General features: G+C 39.8%; 1 pseudogene; it reads left to right on the top strand.

Moving 5' to 3' along the window:
* The first annotated feature begins 5,094 nt into the window (after window positions 1-5,094).
* On the top strand, window positions 5,095-9,003 carry LOC128591382 (BTB/POZ domain-containing protein KCTD6-like; annotated as a pseudogene).
* Window positions 9,004-13,876: the final 4,873 nt, after the last annotated feature.

Here is a 13,876-nt window from a genome sequence, read left to right as displayed (position 1 = left end):
TGAATTTAGGAATATAAAAGAGAGAGTAATTATAGAATAAAAAAGATTACAAGAAAATACTGTAATTGTATGCCAACAAATTAGATAATTTAGATAAAAGGAATAGATTTCGGCTGGGCATGGTGGCTCACGCCTGTAATCCTAGCACTCAGGGAGATGAGACGGGTGGATTGCTTGAGCTCACGAGTTTGATAACAGCCTGAGCAAAAGCGAGACCTTGTCTCTACTAAAAATAGAAAAACTGAGGCAAGAGGATCACTTGAGCCTGAGTTAGAGGTTGCTGTGAGCTAGGACGCCACAGCACTTTACCCAGGGCAACAGCTTGAGACTGTATTAAAAAAAAAAAAAGAAAAAGAACAAATTTCTAGAAAGACACAAAATACCAAAATCATCTTAGGAAGAAAACAAAATCTGAACAAGCCTGCGACAAATACAGGGATTGAATTAGTAATCAAAAAACTTCCCATGAAGAAAAGTCCAGGTGGAGAGGACTTCACTGGTGAATTCTCGAAAATTCCTTCAAAAAATAGAAGAAGAAAGAACATTCCCAATTCATCCTATATGACTAGTATTACTCAGATACCAAAACCCAGTGAAGCCATCACAAGAAAAGAAAACTGCACACCAATATACAAAAAAAAAAGGTGTGCAAAAAAAAAATGTGTATACATTTTTAAAAAGGGAAAAAAATATTAAAATTATAATACTCAAGTCACTTTTGACTTCTACAATTACAAGAAGTGATCAAATGTGACTTGTATTCATCTTTTGTTACTGGTATATGTTGACTATTACAATTTTAACAGTTTTTTCCTTTCCTAAAGAGTGTATGCTTTTTTTTGGTACTCTCTCCATATAAACACACACACTAACACATACACATCCCTACCTAAACAATATACTATCAAACCAAATCCAACAACAGATAAGTGGGTTATACACCATGACCAACTGGGACACTTCCCAGGAAAGCAAGGTTTGTTCAACATCCATAACTCAAACAAGGTAATATGCCATATGAAAAGAATAAAGGACAAAACCCATATAATCATCTCAGAGATGCAGAAAAAACATTTGACAATCTTCATCTTGCTTTCATAGTAAAAACGTGCAGTAAAGTAGGCAATGTCTTCAACCTGATAAAGGGCATCTATAAAAACCTATAGCTAATGTCATACTTAATGGCAAAAAACTGAAAGTTTCCCCCACGCCACCTCATATCACAAATAAAACAGGGATGTGCACGTTCACCACTTTTATTCAATGTTGTAATGGCACTTCTAGTCAGATCAGTTAGACAAGAAAAATAAAAGCCATTCACTAGTCCCAGCTACTCAGGAGGCTGAGGCAAGAGAATCACCTAAGCCCAAGAGCTGGAGGTTGTTGTGAGCTGTGATGCCACAGCACTCTACTGAGGGTGATAAAGTGAGACTTTGTGTCTAAAAAAAAAAAAGCCATTCACATTGGAAAGGTAAAATTATCTCTATTGGCTGGTACGTGACTCTGTATATATTTGCAGCACTGTAGAAAGAACTCAGTAAGAAGTTCTCAGTATGAAGAACTTCATAACCTTGATTGTACAACACACAACAGTAATGAATGCCACTCAGCAAGACACCACCACACATCAATGCAACACAGTTGTGAGACAGACATATCAAGGTTATGAAACCTTACTGAGTTCTTTGTACAGTGCTGCCAATATAAGAGTATAGTGGCAAGTTCACAAACTTAATTGTCAAACCTCATATGATGACAGCTCTGATGGTCATATCAAAAAAACAGCTCTAAAATTGCTTTGACGGGTGGACTAAGGGCTAGCCCCAGTGCATAGCTTCCCATGGAGAGTACCTGAAACGTAACCGTAGTGATATTCAGCACTTTTTCCAGAATGAGTTCTTGAATTGTCTGAACTCGTAGATGAGAGATATTGATCTAAAGCTGCATAAAAGTTGTGATTAAGAAATGGAAGATTTAGGCGGTGCCTGTGGCTCAGTTGAGTAGGACGCCGGCCCCATATGCCGAGGGTGGTGGGTTCAAATCCAGCCCCAGCCAAACTGCAGCAAAAAAATAGCTGGGCATTATGGCAGGTGCCTGTAGTCCCAGTTGCTTGGGAGGCTGAGGCAAGAGAATCACTTAAGTCCAAGAGTCAGAGGTTGCTGTGAGCTGTGATGTCATGGCACTCTACCCAAGGGCAGTACAGTGAGACTCTGTCTCTACAAAAAAAAAAGAAATGGAAGATTTAAAATGACATCCTAAAAGAGAGAGAAAAAAGAATCTGAGTATAGGGCGTCGCCTGTGGTTCAGTGAGTAGGGCGCCGGCCCCATATGCCAAGGGTGGCGGGTTCAAACGCAGCCCTGGCCAAACTGCAACAAAAAAATAGCCGGGCGTTGTAGTGGGCGCCTGTAGTCCCAGCTACTCAGGAGGCTGAGGCAAGAGAATCGCGTAAGCCCAAGAGTTAGAGGTTGCTGTGAGCCGTGTGACGCCATGACACTCTACCCGAGGGCGGTACAGTGAGACTCTGTCTCTACAAAAAAAAAAAAGAAAAAAGAATCTGAGTATAGAAAAAAAAGGACAGAGAGGCAATAGAGTGGTCCAAATAAAGCATGAGCTAAACAGGACTATGTAGGCTGGAAGTGGTGGCTCATGACTATGATCCTAACACTCTGGAAGGCAGAGCTGGTGGATCGCCTGAGACCAGCCTGAGCAAGAGTGAGATGCCATCTCTATTAAAAATAGAAAAACTATCTGGGCATTGTTTTGTGCGCCTGTAGTCCCACCTACTTTTTTTTTTTTTTTTTGAGACAGAGTCTCACTATGTCACTCTGGGTAGAGTGCTGTGGCATCACAGCTCACAGCAACCTCAAATTCTTAGACTTAAGCGATTCTCTTGCCTCAGCCTCCCAAGTAGCTGAGACTATAGGCAGCCACCACAATGCTGGGCTATTTTTTGGTTGTAGTTGTCATTGTTGTTTGGCAGGCCCAGGGTGGATTCAAACCCGCCAGCTCTAGTGTATGTTTCTGGCACCCTAGCCACTAACCTACAGGCACCGAGCCTAGTCCCACCTACTTGTGAGGCTGATGCAAGAGGATCTCTTGAGCCTAAAAGTTTGAGATTTCTGTGAGCTCTGATGCCATGACACCCAGGGCAACAGAGTGAGATTCTGTCTCAAACAAAACAAAACAAAACAAGACTGTTCAAATTGTACCTCTGTCTCTATGGAAACCCAAGCAAATTACTTAACCATGCTGAACCTCAGTTACCTCCTGCGTAACATGGGGATAACACTTGGTAGGGTTGCCTTAAAGATCAAAGACACTTCAGTATGTCTCAAGTGCATTTGTCAAGTGTGCAGTAGTGTGCTGAGGAAATGGTGGGCACTGAGCATATGCTGATGGTGTATAACAGGCTGCTTGAATAGTTGTATGTGGTTCTGCTTGTTTTTGGTGGAAAACATGCAACTGAGGGAGAGGGACAACTCAATTATAGCCAATGGATCACAAGGATTTCAGATCTCAGTTATAAGAGCAAATTAGCCAAAAATGGTAATGCAACCACACCAGACCAATCTGGCTCAACTTTTATTCAGCAAAGTTGTGAGATACTTTTCAGTTGCCATAGATCAACTCCAGGTTGAAGGTCATGTAACCTGAGCATGCCCACACAAACCCAGCATGCAATATAGGTGGAACCTAAGAGTTTATATCAGACTGAGGAGTGGGGAATGATTTAAGAAGTGGATATCCATGGCAGGATCCAGGATCTGATCAGATCAACGTCTGGGATCACCTGTGTCATGGTCCAGTCAGACCATGCCACCTGGCATCACCCCATTCCGAGATTCAATCAGATCATGTCTCATTACCCTATATTTATATAGACTGACCCAACCCTCAGCTCTGGGAAACAGATTTGAGTGGGGGTTTCCTCTTGTCTCTTTGAGAACTAACTTACAATAAAGCTTTTCTTTTCTCAAAGGCTAGTGCCATATTGGCTTCTACGTGCATCAGGCAGGAAGCCTGTTGATTGCTCTGTAACCGTAATAGGTCTTTTGAAACTATTGAACTGTCCCTAAGCAACAACCCACCCACTGTCTGCAGAAATCACAAGCAGCACTTAGCCCGGACTGACTGCCTAGTGATTTCCCTCTGATCAGCCACAATGCATTAGGCAATAGGCCAAAGTTACTTGCTAAATTTTTACTCTTATTTTAATAATCACAATCCTTGAAAAACTCTTCTGACCCTCAAAAAGCAAGATAATAGGAGGACATTGGTAGCTAGCATCTGACTGATGATTTATTTAGATTGGGCAGATAATTTTTGTTCTCTGGTTTTCCCTGAAACAGAATAGGCAGGTTCCAGTCCCTAAGGAAAAGACATCAGTGTAGAGAGAGTTACTCAAGGCCATCAATTTGAGTGAAGTATCTGTTTGTATAATCCATTTTTTTCTCAGAGCTATAAAAGTAATTGTTCATCCATCTCTGGCAAAGGAGATCATTATCCTGTCCTTGCTGTGATTTGGATCTAATTTAGATGTCAGCTACATTTATGAGACCTCAATTCATTACCATCTAGCCAAACAGATGGTGTTTCCTAATCAGTATGAGGGCAGAATGATTTGGAGAGCTGAGAGATCAGTCAATAAAAACCTATTTACAGTGCAATTAGCATGGCAGTCCTTCCTACAAGAGGCACTCTCAGAAAACTAACAGACTATAAAAATAGCCCTAAATCTTTGGGAAAGCAGACTGCTGGAAACCAGAGAGGCAATCAGTATTCAATGCAGTGGAGAGGGGGAGGGGGGCAGGGGGAGGAGGCTCTGAAAGGAACACAGTATAAATTGTGGGTGATCAGGAGGATTAAATAGCCACAAGAGCCCACTGGTGCTCCTGCCTAGCTACTGTGGTCCCAGTAGCTGAGAATGCAACCAGAGTCACTGAACTCAGTTGCTCACCTCTGCGGAGAGGCAGCCTTGAGTCATTCAAGCAGTGTTCACTGGGGGCCTCCCAAGTACAGGACACCAGCAGGTGCTATGGGCAATACAAAGATAGATGCAAAAGGGGTTCTGCTGTTCGTGTGCTCATAACCCAATGTCCATGCGTAACCAGGGGACTCAAAAACATACCACGTACCAGGAACCAGTGAGGGAGCTCAGGTGGGAAATCGTGGTTATCCTTTCTACTGGAAAGAGCCATTTGCCCACAATAAACAGAAAGCTTTTGCTTCCAGTGATCAATGGCATTTTTGTGTAATCTAGTCCCATACTTGTACAAATACAGATTATAAAAAGAAATCATTCTTTCTAGTTATATAGATTATATAAAATTATATGTTTTCTAATTTTGAAATCAGGAATATTTAATTATTTTAATGTTTATGATAAAACAGTATTAAAAAGACCAAATACTGCCTATTCATTCTCTACTGAAAGACACAATTAATAATAAAATATAATAGCACCTCTGTAAGTTGATCACCCAAGGGACTGTAACAAACTGGTCAACATAAGGAACTAGGCCTACTGTATTGATAATGTACGTGTGGTACATGTCCAGCTTCTGAAAATTAAGTCAACTTAAGGAGGTGGTCAATGTAGGGAGGTGTTCCACTATGGAGGTTCTACTGTACGTGCAATACAAAATTATATAAATTTTAAAGAGATGGTTGTGCTGTTAATAACAAATCCAAAAGTCTTCACAACAAGAAGAGGCAGGAAAGCTTCAGCTTAGTTAGGGAAATTCTACATTCACTACCACACCTGCCTATCTCCCCCAACGACACCCTGGCAAGGAACTGAAAGAAAAAACAAAAGAGAATTTGAGGAGCTGCAATGAACCCAAGATCCATTTTTTAGTGACAACCTCGCTGCTTATTGTTTGAAAATATTGCCAGAAAAAATAATCTGTGTCAAGCCTAAAACCATGCAAATGTCTTTCGTTATCTGTTTAAGTTCTTTCCTATACAAATGGTCCTCTAGGCGTCATTGCTTACAGGAATCAACCAATTCTGGGTCAGTTTGGTCAGATCACGCTATTATGAAAATGAAGGCACAGTCTCCTCCGTGCCGTAGATCTTCCCCTAGATCCTACAGTGCTGGCTTCTTGTCATTCCGTCCTCTGCTCAGATGCCCCTGGCTGGATGTGCAGAAAGGAAGAGTAGCGTCAGGGATTTACCCATTTCATGTTTGGTGAATGAGATGGACAGCAAGCAGTACCACCAACCAAGTCAGGGAATTTAGGAGAAACCCCGGGCTCTGGGCAGAGGGGTGTATGGAGGAGAAGGGATGGGAGGGGAGGAGATGATTAATTTAGGTCAGTTATGGACATGCAGGGTCTACAGAATATCGAGGCAGAACTGTCCAAGAGAAAGTTAAATAAACAGTTCTGGAACAGACAAGAAATGTTGCAGAGTGAGTAGCACAGCAGATCTCAACCTGTGGGTCGCAACCCCTTTGGGGGTCGAACGACCCTTTCCCAGAGGTTGCCTAAGACCATCCTGCATATCAGATATTTACATTATGATTCATAACAGTAGCAAAATTACAGTTAAGAAGTAGCATTGAAAATAATTATATGGTTTGGGGTCACCACAACATGAGGAACTATATTAAAGGGTTGCAGCATTAGGAAGGTTGAGAACCACTGTAGAGAGAAAAGAACATCAGCATACAGATAAGGATAAAAAAAAACCCATAAAGGTATGAGATCACTCCAAGAGGAAGGCAGAGAGTAAGAAGGAGAGTGAATCCTAAGGCATGCCAAAGTTTAAGGAACAAAGGAAGTGAATTCAGTGACAGAAACTAAAAAAGAATAGCCAGATTAGAAGGAAAACAAGAAGAAAAGTGTCAAAAGAAGATTCATAATGTCAAATATGATAGAAGAGTCACAGGCTGATAAACGTCCATGGAATTATGTCTTTCACTAATGTAGCTTCAGTAGTGTGACAGGAATAGGAACCAGTGGGTTGAGTGAAAAGGGAGAAGGGGGAAGATGTGGAGATAACATGTATACCTTTTTCCTCCTGAACAGGGAGAAAGAAAATAGACCAATAGCTAGAGAAAAGACAAAGAATCTAGGGAGGGATTTTTTTTTTTTTAAACAGAAGAGTATGAGAAGCCAATTATTCCTGAGGACTGGTCTGTAAGAGCTATTACTATAGGCTGGGCTCAGTGGTTCACATCTGTAATCCTAGAACTCTGGGAGCTCAAGGCAGGAAGATTCATTAAGCTCAGGAGTTCAAAACCAGCCCAAGCAAATTGATTATTTTTTCTACTAAAAATAGAAAAATTAGCCAAGTATGGTAGCATGCACCTGTACTCCCAGCTACTTGGGAGGCCAAGGCAGGAGGATTGCTTGAGCCTAGGAGTCTGAGGTTGCTGTAGCTAGGCTGAGGCCACAGCACTCTAGCCTGGGCAACAGAGCAAGACTCTGTCTCAAAAAAAAAAAAAAAAACTATTACTATAGTGATCTTTGTCAAGAAGAGATGACATTACTGCAGATAACAGTAATGTTATCTCTGTCCTTAAGACTGAGGAGAAACCAGTCTCAATATAAAGTCTCAGGATACAAAATTAACACTCATAAATCTGTAGCCTTTATATACACCAACAATAGTCAAGGGGGAAAAAACAATCAAAGGTTCTATTCCCTTTACAATAGTGCCAAAGAAGATGAAATATCTGGGAGTGTATCTAACTAAGGACATGAAAGATCTCTATAAAGAGAACTATGAAACTCTGAGAAAAGAAATAGTTGAAGATGTTAACAAATGGAAAAATATACCATGCTCATAGCTGGGAAGAATCAACATTGTTAAAATGTCTATACTACCCCCTGCCGTCTTCGGGCGCGGGCTCGCTTGCGCACATGTGGAGGCCTAGCTATATCCAACTGCTGAGTGTAAAGAATAAAAACTGACTGCACATCTCTCAGTCCACATTTCAGCTTGTTTGCATTGAAGAATTTGCAAGAGTTTCCCTGGAACCTGGGCTCCTGGAGACGCAGCGCTGGAGCAGATAGATAATGGAGACTGGGGCTATATGATGACTGACCCAGTCAAGTTAAATGTAGGTGGACACTTGTACACAACATCTCTAACCACACTGACTCGTTACCCAGATTCCATGCTTGGAGCTATGTTTGGGGGGGACTTTCCCACAGCTGGAGACCCTCAAGGCAATTACTTCATTGATCGAGATGGACCTCTTTTCCATCCTCCTCTTTTCCAGTATCTCCTCAACTTCTTAAGAACTTCAGAGTTGACCTTACCCCTGGATTTTAAGGAATTTGATCTGCTTCAAAAAGAAGCAGACTTTTACCAGATTGAGCCATTGATTCAGTGTCTCAATGACCCTCAGCCTTTGTATCCTACGGATACTTTTGAAGAAGTTGTGGAGCTATCTAGTACTCGGAAGCTTTCTAAGTACTCCAATCCAGTGGCTGTCGTTATAACCCAATTAACCATCACCACCAAGGTCCATTCCTTACTAGAAGGCATCTCAAATTATTTTACCAAGTGGAATAAGCACATGATGGACACCAGAGACTGCCAGGTTTCCTTTACTTTTGGACCCTAAGATTATCATCAGGAAGTTTCTCTTAGCGTTCACCTGATAGAATACATTACAAAACAAGGCTTCACAATCCGCAACACCCGGGTGCATCACATGAGTGAGCGGGCCAACGAGAACACAGTGGAGCACAACTGGACTTTTCTGTAGACTAGCCCGGAAGACAGATGACTGAACGCCAGCTCCACGAGAAGTTCTTGGAAACTGACTCCAGGAAATGGAAGAGACTGATTTTTGTTTTTAATCACAGTGTGGGATTTTTTTTTCCTTTTAAATATTTGTATTTATTTGAAGGCAGTGAGGACCAGAAGGAAGATTTGTGCTTTAGCAGACTCCTCCATGTTTTGTTCCCTTCAGCCTGAGTATGCATGTGCCTGTTCACAGTCTCTAGATACCTTTTTTATAAAAAGAAGTCTGAAAATCATTATGGTATATAATCTACCCTTAACAGCTTTTTTTTATTACAGTGCTAAAATGATTTCTGATAAAATGGTCCCTAACTCAACTAGAAGGCTGAAAATACAGGGATGAAAGAATAAACATAGAGTACTCATAATGCCTTTGAGAAAAATCAGAACACCATGCAGGGTGACCTAGTTTCCAAAACAATAAGTAGTATTGTAATATTAAAGGAGAACTGTCCCAATCATTAAAAAGTACTTAAGTACTGCTTTTTACAGTTATGACAACTGTTTCTTTCTATGCATAGAAATCAAGGAACCAAATATCCATAGCCATGGAAATGTCTAACTAGAAATATTTATATTGGATTCTGAATACAAAATGTCCCTGTGGTAGAAATCTTATGCCTGGTGCAGTATAATTCCCAAGTGTACTGTTGACCAGGAAAAAAAAAAAACTAATAAAAAATGAAATATGAAAATTAAAAAAAAATGTCTATACTACCTAAAGCAATTTACAGATTTAATGCAATCTCTATTAAAGCCCCTCTCTCATATTTTAAAGACCTGGAAAAATTAGTACTTCGTTTTATATGGAAACAGAAAAAAACTCAAATAGCCAAGACATTACTCAGAAATAAAAACAAATTGGGAGGAATCACGCTTCCAGACTTCAGACTATATTATAAATCGTTAGTGATCAAAACAGCATGGTACTGGCACAAAAATAGAGAGGTAGATGTATGAACAGAATTGAAGACCAAGAGGTGAACCCAGACACTTATCATCATTTGATTTTCGATAAGCCTATTAAAAAAATAAATAGGGAGAAAGATTCCCTATTCAATAAATGGTGCTAGATGAATTGGTTGGCAACTTGTAGAAGACTGCAACTGGACCCATACCTTTCTCATCTAACAAAAATTGACTCTCACTGGTTAAAGGACTTAAACTTAAGACATGAAACTATAAATATTCTTAGAGAGAGTGCAGGGGAAACGGTTGAGAAAATTGGCCTGGGAGAATACTTCATGAGGAAGACACCCCGGGCAATTGAAGCAACATCAAAAATACATTACTGGGATCTGATCAAATTAAAAAGCTTCTGCACTGCCAAAAACACACTAAGTAAAGCAAATAGCCCTCAGAATGAGAGAGGATTTTTGCAAGTTATACTACTGACAAAGGTCTAATAACCAGAATCCACAGAAAACTCAAACTTATTACTAAGCAAAAAACAAGTGATCCCATTTCACTGTGGGCAAGAGACATGAACAAAAGCTTCTCTGAAGAAGACAGGCTCATGGCCTACAGATACATGAAAAAATGCTCGTCATCTTTAATCATCAAAGAAATGCAAACCCAAACTACTCTGAGATACCATCTAACTACAGTAAGAGTAGCCCACATCACAAAATCCCAAACAACAGATGTTGGCGTGGATGTGGAGAAAAGGGAACACTTCTTCATTGCTGGTGGGAATGCAAGCTAGTACGCTCCTTTTGGAAGGAAGTTTGGAGAATACCCAGGGATCTAAATGTAGACCTGCCGTTTGATCCTGCAATTCCTCTTCTAGGTGTATATCCAAAGGACCAAAATTCATTTGGCAATAAAGATATTTGTACCAGATTGTTCACTGCAGCTCAATTCATAATTGCCAAGTCATGGAAGAAGCCCAAGTGCCCATTGACCCATAAATGGATTAATAAATTGTGGTATATGTATACCATGAAATATTATGCAGCAGTAAAAAAAACTGGAGACTTAACCTCCTTTATGCTTACGTGCATGGAGCTGGAAAATATTCTTCTTAGTAAAGTATCTCAGGAATGGGGAAAAAAAGTATCCAATGTACTCTGTACTACTGTGAAACCAATTTATAATAACTCACACTTGCATATGAAAAATGAAACACAACTTTAGTCTATGATGAAGGAGGGAAGGGGGGGCAAAGATGGGGAGGGGTTGGGAGGGATAGTAGGGGGACCACAACTATAGAGCACATTGCAAGTACAAGTTGGCTCTATCATGTGTAGAACACAAATGTCCTAATGCTATAATTGGGTAAATGAGATGAAAGCTATGCTGATTAGTATGGCGTAAGCACTTCAATTTGTACAAATAATCAACACACTGAAATGGGCATAAAATGTATTTATCATCTATGTACAAAAGACTTAATAAAAAAAAAGAATATAATGAGTAGCATACTGAATATTTTTAAATTTTCTGGCTAAGGCTGACATTCCCTTTCTAATCCCTTCTATTCCACTATCAAGAACCTCAAATGCACTCCACTCTTATCAACAACCTGCTCCAAAACCTTCAACGGACACCTAATAGAATGTTGTCCAAGTTCTTTAATTAGCATTCAAGGCCTTCCCCTACTGTGTGACACAGCCTAGATTTCATTATTGTCACTAACTCGGCTTTAGTTGCAAATTTTTGCCTTTTCATATTCACTTTTCTCCATGACAGAAGTAGAGCCCCACAAAGTCTACTCCATTCTTCTGCCTACTGTTTCTTCCTTCTGAAATATCCTCTCAATTTATTTATATTCTAGTTATCCTTTAAGACCCAGTCCCAAGAACCCTTCTTTAAAACTGCTCTACTCACTGTGATACTTACCTGAAATTTCATTCGAAACACTTAAAGATTGTCTTTGCTGTTTCTGTATACTTGTTCTTTTTACCTACTCAGATTATAAATTATTTGAGGGCAAGGTAGTCTAATTCCTGAGGAGGCCAGCACAATATACATGTTCAATAATTGCTGATGGTGACTCCCAACTCTGGCATAAGAATACTCGTGTGTTTTACCAATTTTCTTAAAATTTTTGTTTGAAACAAAGTTACACGAAGATCACACAGTATTTTTTAAAAAGAATGTCAAGAATGGTACTGCAGCTTCAACTTGGGCCTGGGCCTAAATAAACACCTGAATTTAGAAGCCTATTTCATTTATAGTAGATATGATCATGTGTAGACTACAACTTGGAGCATGAGAAGTCACAGAGGCTATCTGAAGAGGGAAAGAAAGCAAAGCTGGCAGACACTTTTTTTTCCTGGAGACAAAGTCTCACTCTGTCACTCTGGGTAGAGTGTCATGGCCTTATCATAGCTCACAGCAACCTCAAACTCCTGGGTTCCAGCAACCCTCCTGCCTCAGCCTCCAGAGTAGCTGGGATTACAGGCACCCACAATGACACCCAGCTAGTTTTTCTATTTTTTTTTTTTTTTCTGAGACAAGAGTCTTGCTATGTCACCCTCGGTAGAGTGCCGTTGAGTCACAGCTCACAGCAACTTCCAACTCTTGGGCTTAAGCAATTCGCTTGCCTCAGCCTCCCAAGTAGCTGGGACTACAGGAACCCACCACGATGCCCGGCTATTTTTTGGTTGTAATTGTCATTGTTGTTTGGTGGCCTGGGCTGGATTCGAGCCTGCCAGCTCTGGTGCATGTGGCTGGTGCCCTAGCTGCTTGAGCTAACAGGCGCTGAGCCAGGAGACACTTCTTATCCTGCCTTTCTTTCCATAAATATAGGTGGGTTGATTTAATACTCAAGATTCCAAATAATTGTTTGGAATTATTATACTTCTGCATCAATTATGCTTCAAAATGACACACAGTAAGGAGAATAGAAAAATATACATTGCATATCCATTACCAATTAGAAGGTCTATGTTATGAAAAATGCAAATTTGCCATTGTGGTTTTCTTGTAACATTATTTGGAATAAAGTGTAGTAGAATAATATTCATTAAAAAACCTTGATCATCTGATTATGTTTCACATATTTATCATCATTTACTGAGATTTTGTTTTCTACATATTAATAAGAGACAATTTCTCACACAAATAGGCAAAAAATATCCTGTAATAATTTGACATATACTGATGTTGTCCCTGGTTATTATATTAAGCGTGGGTAAAATGGAAACTTGTTCTAATTTGCAAGGAAAATTTAAGTTTTCCAGAATCAGACTGTGGCCATTAATAAGGTTGTGGAAACTTAAAAACACCTCACTATGGAACAAATTTCATCTTGTTTCTTGTCAGACCTTGAAAAACAAAATGCAACTTTCTAACAAATATGGCAGCTGTCTTTATACTCTGAAACAGTGCAGTGCATGGTACAGAAAAGAATAAAGGTGTACTATATTAGAGTTACAGATTCTTGAATTCATATTTCTAGAATAGACAATGTGGGGCAAATTGAACCAAACATTTAAGTTAATATTATATACTGTAACAGGCTTATTTAAACATAAATCAAAATAAAACTGAAAACAAGGCCACACTACAGCTCTTGGACAAATTCTTATTTGCAAATTATCTTGCTTTCATTGTTCACATTTTGCCCCAATGGCCCTGATGCTAAGTAAAATAAAATAAATTCCAGAGCTTTATTTCAATCACATCCAACAACTCTGACAGCATTGCTCACATTACAAAATTATTTAAATCAATCACTTTATCACATGTAGGATTAGAACTAAAAGGGAGCTGAAAATTAGTCACTTTTATTACCTTGTTTCCAGTTTTTAAGCTGCATTGCAGTATTAAGAGGTCCGGTCCCATGGCCTGGAGAGATAAGCAAGCAGGCAGAGCACTAGACTGGTTCTCAGGAGGGCTCAATTGTGCAGATTCTTCAGTAAGGGTGTCATCTAAAACAGCCACTTAAGTTCTCAAAATCTGTATTCTCCTAAAAAGAAAGGAAGTGGACTAGATGAGCTTTCCGGGGGCTGTATCATCTAATATTGAGACTAAATCTTTAGAAAAAATAAAGTAGAATGCATTGGTTTAAACCACAGATATCCGACCCTTTTTTTTTTTTCTGCTACACAATGGAAGAATGTAAGAGTTGTTTTGGGCCACACACTAAACACACAAATCAACAAAAGT

This window comes from Nycticebus coucang, chromosome 8 (assembly GCF_027406575.1).
Source record: "Nycticebus coucang isolate mNycCou1 chromosome 8, mNycCou1.pri, whole genome shotgun sequence".
Lineage (NCBI taxonomy): Eukaryota > Metazoa > Chordata > Mammalia > Primates > Lorisidae > Nycticebus > Nycticebus coucang.
The sequence above is the reverse complement of the archived record's forward strand: the minus strand, read 5'-3'. Positions and strand labels throughout refer to the sequence as shown.